The 13,009-nt window shown below is 45.3% G+C and overlaps 1 protein-coding gene across 6 annotated transcripts in view; it reads right to left on the bottom strand.

Moving 5' to 3' along the window:
• Positions 1-2,023, bottom strand: part of GPR155 (G protein-coupled receptor 155) — a 48,760-nt gene extending 46,737 nt beyond the window's left edge. For 2 of the 6 annotated variants that reach the window (XM_008258765.4, XM_070070671.1), the window contains exon 1: positions 1,789-2,023. The gene's annotated coding sequence lies outside the window, so the exon portion shown is untranslated. The remainder of the gene's footprint in view (positions 1-1,788) is intronic. The other 4 variants (XM_051848498.2, XM_002712193.5, XM_051848499.2 and 1 more) reach the window with 3 other exon arrangements.
• Between the last annotated feature and the right edge of the window lie 10,986 nt (positions 2,024-13,009).

Here is a 13,009-nt window from a genome sequence, read left to right as displayed (position 1 = left end):
GCCAGTGCTGAGGCGTATGTAGTAGGTTAAGCCTCTGCCTGTGGTGCCGGCATGCCAAATGGTGCCAGTTCACATCCAGCTTCTCCTCTTCTGATCCAGCTCTCTACTAATGGCCTGGGAAAGCAGCAGAAGATGGCTCAAGTCCTTGGGTCCCTGCACCCACAAGGGAGACCAGGAAGAAGTTCCTGGCTCCTGGCTTCGGATGGGCCCAGCTCCAGCCATTGTAGGCATTTGGGGAGTGAACCATGGACAGAAGACCTCTGTCTCTGTCTCTCCCTCTCTGTCTCTAACTCTACCTCTCAAATACAAAAACAAAAACAAAAATTTTCCTTAGAGGGCTACTGTGTGGATATTTTATTCAAAGCTTATCACAGAGTAGGCCTTCTAGAAATGATAGCAATTGCTATTAGAAGCTGTAGTTCTGGTAATAATAAGAATCTTAACAAAGCAAATAAAATTCATTGTCCTATGGCTAGCTCTTCAAAGATACTTGTGTTACTCTGGAAGCGTCATGAAGTTATGAATTTCTGAACAATTAGGAGGTGTTGAATTTAACTTAGTCCGATATTAAGTAGTTGTTAATAGTGAAGAGAGAGCACTTCATTTTCCCTCTGGTTGATGGTCAAATCGTAGCAATGCCCAGCTTTAACTTTCAATTAGCTGAAAATTGGAAGAAAAACTTTTGGAAAGTGATATGCACTTTTCCACGAGGTTTCTTCTAACATTTTCCAATATTAACAAAAGCAATGCTTCCAACTGAGGGAAGTCAAAAGGACTTACAAGTTTAACTCATCTTAGTATTTTTTAAACGGGAAGAAAATATACTTTTTAACGCATATTTTAAAATGAACAGGAGCCACATCGATTTAAAAAAAATCGCATGCAATTTTTTCATCTTTAAAAACAAGGCTTGTTATAGAAGAAGTTAGTTGACCTGTCACAGTAAAAGACCACTCCCCGGGGCAGTGGCTAGAGAAAGCTACATTATATTTGGCTTAGTTAACAGTGAGCCACTGAAAATGTTAAGTAACTGCTATCTTAAGTGAAAATGAAGTAGGGGTGATTAACTTCAAAGAGAAAGCGTTACACTCTTGGGCTCTCTCTCAAACACCCAAATATCCTTTATCCCATGGGAAAAGCAGTCTTCAACACCAACAGTCACCCCGTTCACCCACTCCTGCCCGCTCTCGGGGAGAGCCGGAGCGCGGGAGCGCTCAGCACTGCTTCCCCAGTCTGCGCGGACGGACTCCGGCCTTCCAACAGAAGGGGTGCGGGAGTCCCCCAAGCAAACAGGCTGCCCAGAGGGTAGGTGCCGCCCGACAGCACCTGGAAGGCAGCCTGGGGAGGTCGCTCAGCTGCCCGAGGAGGTGAGGGTCACTACGTCACGGTAACTAACATACCCAAAAGGGTTAAGGAAGAAATTTTGGAGCAACGCTCCAGGTACCTGGGCAGAGGTTCTCTGGAGAGGCAGACACCGAGCCACCCTCAGGATACAGGGGAGAGGCCGAGGATGACAGGGTAGACGCACGTGCAGTGAGGCACCCCCACATCGGGGACCGCAAGTCAGGCCCCAGAGGGCACAAGCCGCCCCCTCCCCTGCGCGAGCCTCCCCGGTGGCAGGCGCTGCGGGCACAGGCGGGCAGGCGGGGGCAGCGGGCCGCGGCGCCAGGGCGTGGAGGGCCGGCTGCTGCCCATCTGCCCAGAACTGAGGGGCGGGGGCGAGAGCACCGGGTGCCCGTAGGGCCGAGCCAGGACCCGACAGGTCCGCTCCCCGGGGGCCCATCTTACCTGCTACGTCCGCAACCCGTGCGCTTCGAGGAGACAGGTGTCGATGCTCGTAGAAGGCCAAGCCGGGAGGAAATCACCCTCATCTCCCGCACCCAGCCCTCTTCGCTGAGCGCCGCTGGTGGCCGGCAGCTGCAGCTCACGCACGTTGCGAGAAAGTGAGGCCGGGGCGAGCCGCTGCGGCCCTGTCAGCCCCTCCCGGCGCAGGCTGCTCGGTCCCGCCCCTACCCAGCCTCCAGTCCCGCCCCCAGCCTCAGACCTGTCCTCATAGGCCCCCACCCAGCCCTCTGGCCCCGCCCCCACACCCCGCCCTGGCCTCGGGCCTCTCCTCAAGAGCCCACGCCCCGCCCTCAGGCCCCACCTTCAGGTCCCGCCCCCAGCCTCAAACTCCGGCTCCTCCGTCAGGTCCCGCCCCGGTCCTTGAGGTTCCTCTTCTAGACTGCCTCTGCCCGCCCCCAGGCCCGCCCACTATCTCAGCTTTTGAGTCAGACCCTCCACCCTCAAGCCCCGCCCCTGGCCTCGAGACTCTTCTTAGAGCCCCCCCGCCCAATTCGCCCGGGGCCCCAGGCCTCTGAGCCCACGTTCCTCAATCCCGCCTTCAGGTCCCACCCCCTCGGCCGCGAGCCTCCCCCGGCAGACTTCCGGCGGAGGCCGGCAAAATGGCGGCGCCGTGGGGGATTCCCAGTTTGATTTTCCGCTACCTAAGCTTAGCCTCGTGTGATCCGGCAATTACTCTTTTGGTTAGAATATTTTTGTTATTATTTTATAGCATAAAGTTTAAAAGCAAGGACCTACACTCAGACCTCCGTCAAAATCTTGCGTTCCGCCGTTCCCACGGCAGTGTACTTTGACCTTAAGAGATAAAAAGGACTGTAAAGCTTTAGTTAGCCCTAAGCTGGATTTAGAATATGGGACCTGTCCGAGACTGGTTGCATTTCAAGCCGGGGGCGGGAGCTACTTAAGTATTCTGAGAAGGAATTGGTTGTATAACGAGGAAACTTCCAGAGCTTTAAGTTAAGGCGCCGTGGATATTAGCATGGTGCGCCACTTGGAAACCTGAAGAAGCTCTGTAGTTGGATCAGCCTTTTCTAATCAAAGTTATTTCAAATTTAAAAATATTTATAACCCGATCCCGGTTGGTGTCTCCACAAGCATTGTTTTGCATCTTTAACTTGTCTGGCAACTTCAATTTTTTTAAATCATCTCTGCAGCTTTAGGGCAAAGATAACTGTATAGATTGCCAAGAACACAGGATCAAGGATTTGAAAGCAAGTAAAAATGAGCAGATATTAAAATTAGAAAAGGCATGCATTGTGCACCTGATCACTTGTTTGTTTTCTGTTTTCACTTGTAACTGCTTTGTTTCTCTTGAATCCAGCTTTGTAAAAAAAATTTTTTTTACATATTTATTCATTTGAAAGACAAGGTAACAGCAGAGGCAGAGAGAGAGAGAGAGAGAGAGAGAGAGGTCTTCGGTCTACTGGTTCACCCCCCAGATGGCTTCAATGGCCACAGCTGGACCAATCCAAAGCCAGGAGCCCAGAGCCAGGAGCTTCCTCCGCCCATGCAGGTGCAGTGACCCAAATACTTGGGCCATCTTCTACTGCTTTCCTAGGCCATAGCAGAGAGCTGGATTAGAAGTGGAGCAGCCGGGAATCAAAGTAGCACCCATATGGGATGCTGGCACTGAAGGCAATGGCTTCACTTGCTACACCACAGCACTGGCCCTGAGCCAGTGCCACCTGCAGTGCCCGCATCCCATATGGGTGCCAGTTTGAGTCCCAGCTTTTCCACTTTCCATCCAGTTCTCTGCTATGGTCTGGGAAAGCAGTGGAAGATGGCCCAAGTCCTTGGGCCACTGCACCCATGTGGGAGACCCAGAAGAAGCTCCTGGCTCCTGGCTTCAGATTGGCCCAGCTTGAGCTGTTGAGGGCATTACAGTTTTCTCATGGCTGACAGGATTTCTGTTTAGAAAGTTTGAAGATTAATTCAATTAAATACTGAACTTTAGTTAAGGGAATACTGGAAGATAGGTCTGGAAAAGTAAGTTGCTTCCTTGAGTTAGTTTGAACCTTATCCTTTGACCACAGTAAAGCCATTAAATACTTTCCCAAAGGAATATGTCATAATGGTCACACTAGTTTTTGATGTGTAATCTGGAAGCACTCCCAGAATTTGTTGAGATATTTAAGGCAAGAAAGTGTGGTAACTTTGGGAAGAACCAAGACAGAAGGAAATGGAGACGTGCTCTGGGATGATGACAGTGACAAGAATGGAACAGGCCTGAGAGACATTATGTAGTGATGGAGCTCACTAGCAGGGCTAAAGAGGAAGATGTTAATGAACCTATGTATTTATTGATCCATTACAATAAAAAAGAATTGAGATAACTTCCAAGTCTTTTCTAGCCCTAAATTCCATTGCTTTCCATCTTTTTAGTATCTGAAAAGAAATACTTCAGTGGAGGAAGCCATTACAAGCAAAAGGTAGTGAATCTGGTTTTAGACATAAAATCTAAAAGCTTGAGAAATTACCTAGTTCAGTCTCCTCTAAAAGAAGTTATCCTCTCCATCTGAGGCTCTAGGAAATTCAGCAGTTGGTCTGAGAACAACTAGATAGTCAGGAAGAATGAGCATGAGAGACCTCTCCATCCTGTGAACTGACTACACATGAAAGAATCAACACATGTTCATAGAGCTTTCTGGCAGATGCCGAAAGAGAAAACAGAAGCTCAAGGGAGAGAAAAGGCAGAGCTGAATATGTGGTTTGAAGAGATATCTGTATGAAGTGAATGAGTTTTCTGAGAACAGCTTGTGGAGAGGCAGTCTAGAAATAGTCTCTTTCTAGATGAAAGACTTCATTAAAAAGTCATCCTTAAATAAGCAATTACCAATGAGTGCCATTAGAAAAGCTTTTAATTCCACCATCACATCTGCTGATGATTCTGGCGGATGCTGACCTCTAATATATTGTTAACTGAAAAAAGAGGAAGAGCTAAATGTTACACAGACCAATGGAGGAACGCCTGTAAATGAATCTTAACTTCCACTTACAGTAAATGGGACCCGTAGCTTTTGAACGTGCTGATACCCCATTTTCCTCAATTCCAGTGGCTCCAGATTGACAGGAGGAATAAAGCAAGTGGTTTGATTCAGTGACAGTGGTCAGGTAGGACACATGTTGAGGTAGTCTGATGTACATGTGAATTGGTGAATTTTACTTTTTTCCAAAAATGAAGTAGTTCTGATTTTTTTCTCATGACTTTCATACACATGACTTTTAGTAACACTTTTCATTTACCAGTTTTTTTTTTTTTTTTTTTTGAAAGACAGAGTTACATAGAGATCTTCTATCCACTGGTTCACTCCCCAAATGGCTGCAACCACATGGGGATGTGCCAGATTGAAGTCAGGAGTCTGGAACTTAATCCGGTCTCCCACATGGGTATAAGGGCCCAAGCACTTGGACCCTCTTCAACTGCTTTCCCAGGTGCATTAGCAGGGAGCTGGATCTCAAACTGGCACCCATGTAGCTTAACTCACTATGCTACAATGCCAGCCCCTCATTTACTAATATTAACACTATAAAAATTATAAACATTAACATCATAAAATCCATATAGATCTGTAATTACCATTATTAATGCCTATTGAGTGAAATTTTGAGAATGGTCTTCTTTTAAAAAGTTGAAACTCTGAACCATTCTTATAGTGTAGTCAAAGTTGAATAAAAAAGAGGAAGATAAAAGGGTGACAACATATGTTGTTTGTGTCTAAAACTGTGAAATTTATTTTTTTTAAAGATTTATTCTGTTTGAAAGGCAGAGGGGGAGAGAGAGAGAGAGAGAGAGAGAGAGAGAGAGAGAGAGAGGTCCTCCATCCATTGGTTCATTCCCCAAATGGCCACAATGGCTGGAGCTGGGCTGATCTGAAGCCAGGAGCCTGGAGCTTCTGGGTCTCCCGTGTGGGTGCAGGAGCCCAAGGACTTGGACCATCTCCCACTGCTTTCCCAGGCCACAGCAGAGAGCTGAATTGGAAGTGGAGCAGCTGGGACTTGAACTAGCACCCATATGGGATGCTGACAACACAGGTGGTGGTTTTACCTACTATGCCACAAGGCTGGCCCCATGAAATTTCTTTTAAAACATTTAGTTTCGGCCGGCACCGCGGTTCACTAGGCTAATCCTCTGCCTTGCGGCGCCGCCGGCACACTGTGTTCTAGTCCCGGTGGGGGCACCGAATTCTGTCCCGGTTGCCCCTCTTCCAGGCCAGCTCTCTGCTGTGGCCAGGGAAGGCAGTGGAGGATGGCCCAAGTCCTTGGGCCCTGCACCCCGTGGGAGACCAGGATAAGTACCTGGCTCCTGCCACCAGATCAGTGCAGTGCGCCGGCTGCAGCACGCCGGCCATGGCGGCCATTGGAGGTTGAACCAACAGCAAAGGAAGACCTTTCTCTTTGTCTCTCTCTCACACTGTCCACTCTGCCTGTCAAAAATAAAAAATAAATTAAAAAAACATTTAGTTTCTTTAAAATTCCCTTTCCTGTTTCCAACAGCACCGTGTTCTCTTTAGAGATCATATGCGTCTAGAGAAGGTGAAGTCACTCCACCTTTGTTGTGACAAAGCTAGGCCACTTGTGCACTGCATCTCTTTGGGCTTAGTGAGTATTAACCCTAATACAGTACAGTAGAAATGACTCTCAGAACTTTGCAAAGAATGAAATGTTTTCTCTTTTTGCCAGAGAAGAGGAAGATGCTGGTAGTCATCTTGGGACCATGAGACAAGCCAGTCCTAGAATGATGCAGAGACCAAGGTAGGCACAGCAGACAGAAGAAAACAAATGGGAACTTTGATGGCATGCTGAGTTGTGGGATCAAGCCCCTCCTGAATCAGCCTTACTAGTCTGCCTGTAGACTTTTCATTCATATGAACCAGTAGGTTTTCCTCACTATTTAAACAGGTTTGAATCAGATTTTCTGTTACTTGAAATCAAATTCATAGAAAAAAAGTCTAAAAGAAAATGGCAGTTGTTATATCTGAGGGGTAAGAATACATATGGTTTTTCTGTGTAGAAAAGTTCCCAGTTTTTTTACGAGAAATGTATATATTTTAAAGATTTATTTATTTATTTGAGAGAGTTAACAGAGAGAGGAAAGGAGAGAGAGAAAGACTGAAGATTCAGTCTGCTAGTCTACTCTCCAGATGGCTGTGGAAGCCAGGAGTCAGGAGCTTCATCTGGGTCTCCCACTTGGATGACAGGGTCCCAAACTCTTGGGCCATCTTCTGTTGGTTTCCCAGGCCGTTAGCAGGGAGCTGGATCAGAAACAGAGCAGCTGAGATACAAACTGGCGCCCGTATGGGATGCTGACGTTGCAGGTGGTGGCTGTACCCGCTATGCCACAACGGCAGCCCCCAAAACCATACATATATTAATTTAATAAGGAGAAAACCTGAAATGTTGTATGTTATAAAAACATTTATATAGAAATGGTAAACAATGATAATAAATCTTGTAAAATAAATTTAAAAGTTACTACTATGTATTAAATGAGGTGAGTAGTCATAAAAGTAGAACAATTTCAGAGCACTGATTAAATGCAGTATACTCTGAATGCTGTGGTTTGAACATAATTTGGCTCCTAAACTCGTGAGAATGTTTAGACCCTAAAGTCACAGCAAAAGTTACTAAGAGGGTGGAATCTTAATCCAGTCATGATGTTTAGGAGGTGGGCCTAGCTATCGGATCCTTAGGTCATTGAGGATGTGCCCTTGGAAGGTAATTCTAGCAAGAGGCTTGGTTATAAAAGCCAGGTAGGTGAGCAGGCATTTGGTTTAATGACTAAGATGTGATTTGAGAGCCCACATCCCATATCAAAGTGCCTGGGGTCAGGTCCTAGCTCCACTCCCAATTCCAGCTTCCTGATAATACGAACCTTGGGGGGCAGCAGGTGTTGCCTTGAGCAGTTGAGTCCCTGCTAACCACATCCACTGGTTTCCTGGCTTCTGGCTTTGGCCTGTCGCAGCACTGGCTATCGTGATCACTTGGAGAATTAACCAATAAATGTGAGATCTTTCTCTCTCTCTTGCTTTCAAGTAAAGTTAATTAATTAATTATTTAAAAAGTTGAGATGGGTCCAGCTACTCTGCTTGCTCTTGGCATGTGCTGCTTTGTTCCAGCTCAGGACTCTCTGCCAGCAAGAGTACCCTCACCATAGGCTCAACCAGAGGGCCCACCCAGTCTTCAACTGTGAAACTCAGAACCTTAACCCTAACCAACCTTTCTTTATAAAGTTATGCTGCCTCATGTGTTTAGTTATAGTGACAAGAAATTAATACACAAAATACAAATTTATAGAAGCAAAGGCCTCGTTTTTGTTATTCTATCCCCAGCACTTAGAATAATTCTCCCTGACATGTGGTAGGTGTTCTATAAGTGGTGTTTGAAGTGTACTTCTCTTCAAAGGGAGCTATTTGATATAAGCAACTATGTTAAAGCTGTCTTAAAGTAACAGAATGTCTTATTTTTTCAGCTTTTCTAAACCTATAAACTAGGTTTATAGTCTTATTTAAATAAGTTTTTGACTTTTTTGTTATTGTAAATATAATAATGAAATAATTTCTTATCTGTCAAGAGAAAACCATAATTATAATTTAATTTAAATATGTGTGTGTTTGTGTAAATAAAATTTGTATTTTATATGCACTTTTAATTTATATGCACTTTTTGAAAAAAGATTTATTTATTTATTTGAAAGGTAGAGTTACAAAGAGAGGGAGAGACAGAGAGACAGATCTTTTGTCCGCTGGTTCACTCCCCAAATGGCCACCATGGCTGGAGCAGGCCAATTTAAAGCCAGGTGCCAGGAGTTTCTTCTGAGTCTCCCACATGGGTGCAGGGGCCCAAGCACTTGGGCCATCTTTCACTGCTTTTCCAGGCCACAGCAGAGAGCTGAATCAGAACAGGAGCAGCTGGGACTTGAACCAACGCCCAGGTAGAGGCTTAGCCCACTACACCACAGTGCTGGCCCCTATATGCAATTTTTTTTTTTTTTTTGACAGGCAGAGTGGACAGTGAGAGAGAGAGAGACAGAGAGAAAGGTCTTCCTTTTGCTGTTGGTTCACCCTCCAATGGCCGCCGAGGCCAGCGCGCTGTGGCCGGCACGCTGTGGCCAGCGCACCGCGCTGATCCGATGGCAGGAGCCAGGTGCTTCTCCTGGTCTCCCATGGGGTGCAGGGCCCAAGCACTTGGGCCATCCTCCACTGCACTCCCTGGCCACAGCAGAGAGCTGGCCTGGAAGAGGGGCAACCGGGACAGAATCCAGCATCCCGACCGGGACTAGAACCCGGTGTGCCGGCACCGCAATGCAGAGGATTAGCCTGTTGAGCCATGGCGCCGGCCCCTATATGCACTTTTAATTTATATATGGGTATATATGTTTGCATAAATAACTTTCTTCCCCTCCCTTTCAATTTGCATTCTGACAAAAAGCGAAGAACTATTCTGACAAAAGCGAAGAAAATGAACGCAAACATCTCATCTGGTTATAGACCTTGTATTGAGCTCAGGTAAAGCTCAACTGTAGTTAGATAGAGAGGGGTTTGGGGCGGGACCAGCACTTAAGAAGCAGAAAAACAATGAAACCAGAATTAGGATATGAAACTGAAAGTTACTTCAGTGATTTAGGTACCATAGAGTACGGAACTATACAACAGAAGCATAGTAATTTGGGGGCACAGCCAATCTGTTTTAGTCTTAGCTTCTTGACACTTGTGGTTTTGTTTTGACTGCATTTATTAAAAACAGAAGTTGGAGAGATCAGGACTATGAAAATACAAAACAAGCAAACAAAAATACTCTCGCTTCTCCTCCTAGTTTGTTCATTTAAAAAGGGGCTCTCAGACAAATTTATTTAATATGCAATCTTTAAAGAAAGAATCTTAGAACTTTGCAGGACATTTTCTGATTTGGATGTCTAAGATGGCAAACTAAAACCAACTTGGTAAAATATAAAGAGGAAGTGAAGGAAGTTGCTGCCTGTAGTTTAAAACACCAGTAGAATTTTTGAATAAATAGCTAGCTCAATAAAGCTGTCGCATCAACAGTACAGCAAGTAAGCACATAGCTCAGAACGATTCTTCTAGTAGGTCTACTTTGCTCCTTGAAGGGGCAGGTCTGCTATCTGTGTTAATTTCCTCAATATCAAGAACTGTCCTTTGGTGCAGGTATTGTGGTGCAGATTGAGCCACTGCCTGGGACGCCTGCATCATACATCAGAATGCAGGTTTGAGTCCCCACTTCTGATTCATCTTCTTGCTAATGCATCCTGGGAGGCAGCAGATGGATGTCTGAAGTGCTTGGCCTGTGCCATCCACATGGGAGACCTGGATGGAGTTCTCGGCTCCTGGCTTTAGACTGCCCCAGCCCTAGCTGTTTTGGACATTAGGGGAGTAAACCAGCAGATAGAAGGTATCTCTCTATCACTCTGCCTTCAAGCAGGAGAAAATAAATAAAAATAGAACATTAAAAAAAACAGTCCTTGGTACATAGTAGACACTTCACAAATGTTTATTGGTTTACTAATTCTTAGAATATGCACTAGCAAGTTTATGAAGTCTCCTATTTAGAGAATCACTTAAAATGGAAGCACTTTCTCATATCCTGCTTCTTTCAACTATTAACTGAAGTAACAGAGAAGAATTAGAATTGAAGTCTTTGTGTGGCTGCAGAGGAACCAGATCACTTTTATAACTGACAGTGACTAAAGCAGAATAAATAATGGGGTATCATCACTGATTGTGACATAGACTAAATATGATAGTGTCCCAATAATTTACTCCAAAAATATTTAAGTATCCTAAGAACACCAGAAATTTAGACTTTCATACCAGAATTCTCATACAAGCTTTCCCTAAAGCATTCCAGAAATAAGAAAGAGAACTTAAAGGCTTCTGAACTACAACAATATTTACCCAGAACTAGTCAGAAAGAGGCCTGGCCCTTAGGTTTGAAGCTTGTTGTTCTTGGAGAATAAAATTGGTAAAGTAAGTTTCCCAGTGCATTGTTAATTGAGGCCCAGGTTTCTACAGTCTATAGCTAATAGAATGATAAGCTAACTGCAGTCTGGCTTCCTATGATCTCTAATGGCCTAACTCAAACCCTCCCATATATGTTAACAATAAGATGTGTATACTAAAGTTAAAATTTGGCAAAATTCCTAGAAGATTCCTAAAAATGTTATTTCATTATTTTATATGTTACATTTGTAGCCTGTAAGATTTTTTTTTTAACTCAACAGTCAAATGAATAACTAGTATTAAAAGTTTAAGTATAACATTTGCCATAGTGGATTGAATCACTTATTTCAGAAGCAGTAGGAGACCATCCCTGAGGGCAGTTTAAACACTTTTCAGAAATCTTCAAACCACAAGCAGAGATCCCAGTGAAATTCAAAAGCCCCCGTCTGAATTACTGTCTTCTCAACTGTCTTCTCATCCATCCAGCTATAAGTCTCAAAGATTAAGAGTATGGGCAAAATGACCACTGTGATGTTTTGTCTACAGCAAATGTCATGTTGAAGTTTGATTCTTAGTGTGGTGATACTGGGAGGTGGGGCCTTTGAGAAGTGATAAGGTCCTGGGGGCTCCACTCTTTTTTTTTTTTTTTTTGACAGGCAGAGTTAGATAGACAGAGAGAAAGGTCTTCCTTCCATTCGTTCACCCCCCAAATGGCCGCTACGGCCAGTGCACTGCACCAATCCGAAGCCAGGAGCCAGGTACTTCCTCCTGGTCTCCCATGCGGGTGCAGGGCCCAAGCACTTGGGCCATCCTCCACTGCACTCCCTGGCCACAGCAGAGAGCTGGCCTGGAAGAGGAGCAATCACAACAGAACCGGCACCCAAACCTGGACTAGAACCCGGGGTGCTGGCGCCACAGGCGGAGGATTAGCCTAGTGAGCTGCGGTGCCGGCCTAGTCCTGGGGGCTCCACTCTTATGAATGGATTCAGACAGTCTCCTAGGAATTCTTCTCTTGGCGGTGAATGGAGGTGTGCTGTATTAGTTATTGCAAGAGTGGGTTGTCATAGAGTGAGTCTGGTGACTCCCTTCACTTCTCTTATGTGCGCTCTTTCACACACACCTGCTTGCTTCCTCCACTTCTTCCATGAGTTGAAGGTCATGAGGTCTTTGCCAGATGTGGCCATCCAATCTTGAATTTCCCTGCTCCCAGAAGCATGAGCTAAATAAGCTTTGTGAGTTACCCAGGCTCAGGTATTCTGTGATTGTAACAGAAAGCAGACTAAGGCAATCACTTGTCTAGTTTGTCTAAAACCCCTCTGCTAACTTCACAAGGTTGTGTAGGGGAAGAGGCGTGACCTCTGTTACAGGGAGTTTGCCTGAGGAGGATGGAGAGGCAAAAAGCTCTCTTAAGAATAGCTAGACATTTCGAACAATGTAGAATATTAGTGGAAATAATTACAAAGTAACAGCAGAAAGGAAATTCTGCTCCTCAGTTCTTGGAAATACAAGATGCTTTATATCAGCCTCATTGAGGCTAGGCAACGTGAACTTGTGGTTGGGAGACAGATGGTGCAGGAACTACGCTACAGAAGGGTGAAGGGAAGAGGGTTAGAGTTTCGGCATTTCCTGCCATTTGGAAAGCTATTCCATTGTTTCCTCTTATAGGCTTCAGTCTTGCTGTGCTTCCAGCACTCTAGCATTCTTTTCTCAGCATTTTCCCACTCATTTCATTTTTTTAAAAAAATGAGTTATTCATTTATTCGAATGGCAGAGCTACAGAGAGGCAGAGGCAGAGAGAAATGTCTTCCATCTGATTGTTCACTCCTCAGATGGCTGCAACAGCGCTGATCCAAAGCCAGGATCCGGGAGCTTCTTCTGGGTCTCTCACATGGGTGCAGGGGCCCAAGGACTTGGGTCATCTTCCACTGCTTTCCCAGGCCATAGCAGAGAGCTGGATCAGAAGTGGAGCAGCCAGGACTGGAATCAGTACCCATGTGGAGTGCCAGTGCTACAGATTGGAGCCTTAACCCACTGTGCCACAGTGCCGGCCCCACTCATTTCAATATTATTGCATGCTGGTGATTAGGAGCCAGCAAATTCCTTTTGATTTGTACATGTGAGTTACTCATCAAGGACCCAGGAAAGCCAAATGAGGAAACTGATGGAAGAATATACAGGTGGGGATCTGTCAGAGGACTGAGAGCTACAATTAA

This window comes from Oryctolagus cuniculus, chromosome 3 (assembly GCF_964237555.1).
Source record: "Oryctolagus cuniculus chromosome 3, mOryCun1.1, whole genome shotgun sequence".
In the NCBI taxonomy this organism is placed as follows: Eukaryota; Metazoa; Chordata; class Mammalia; order Lagomorpha; family Leporidae; genus Oryctolagus; species Oryctolagus cuniculus.
Note: the sequence above shows the minus strand (reverse complement) of the source record. Positions and strands in the feature narration are given on the sequence as shown.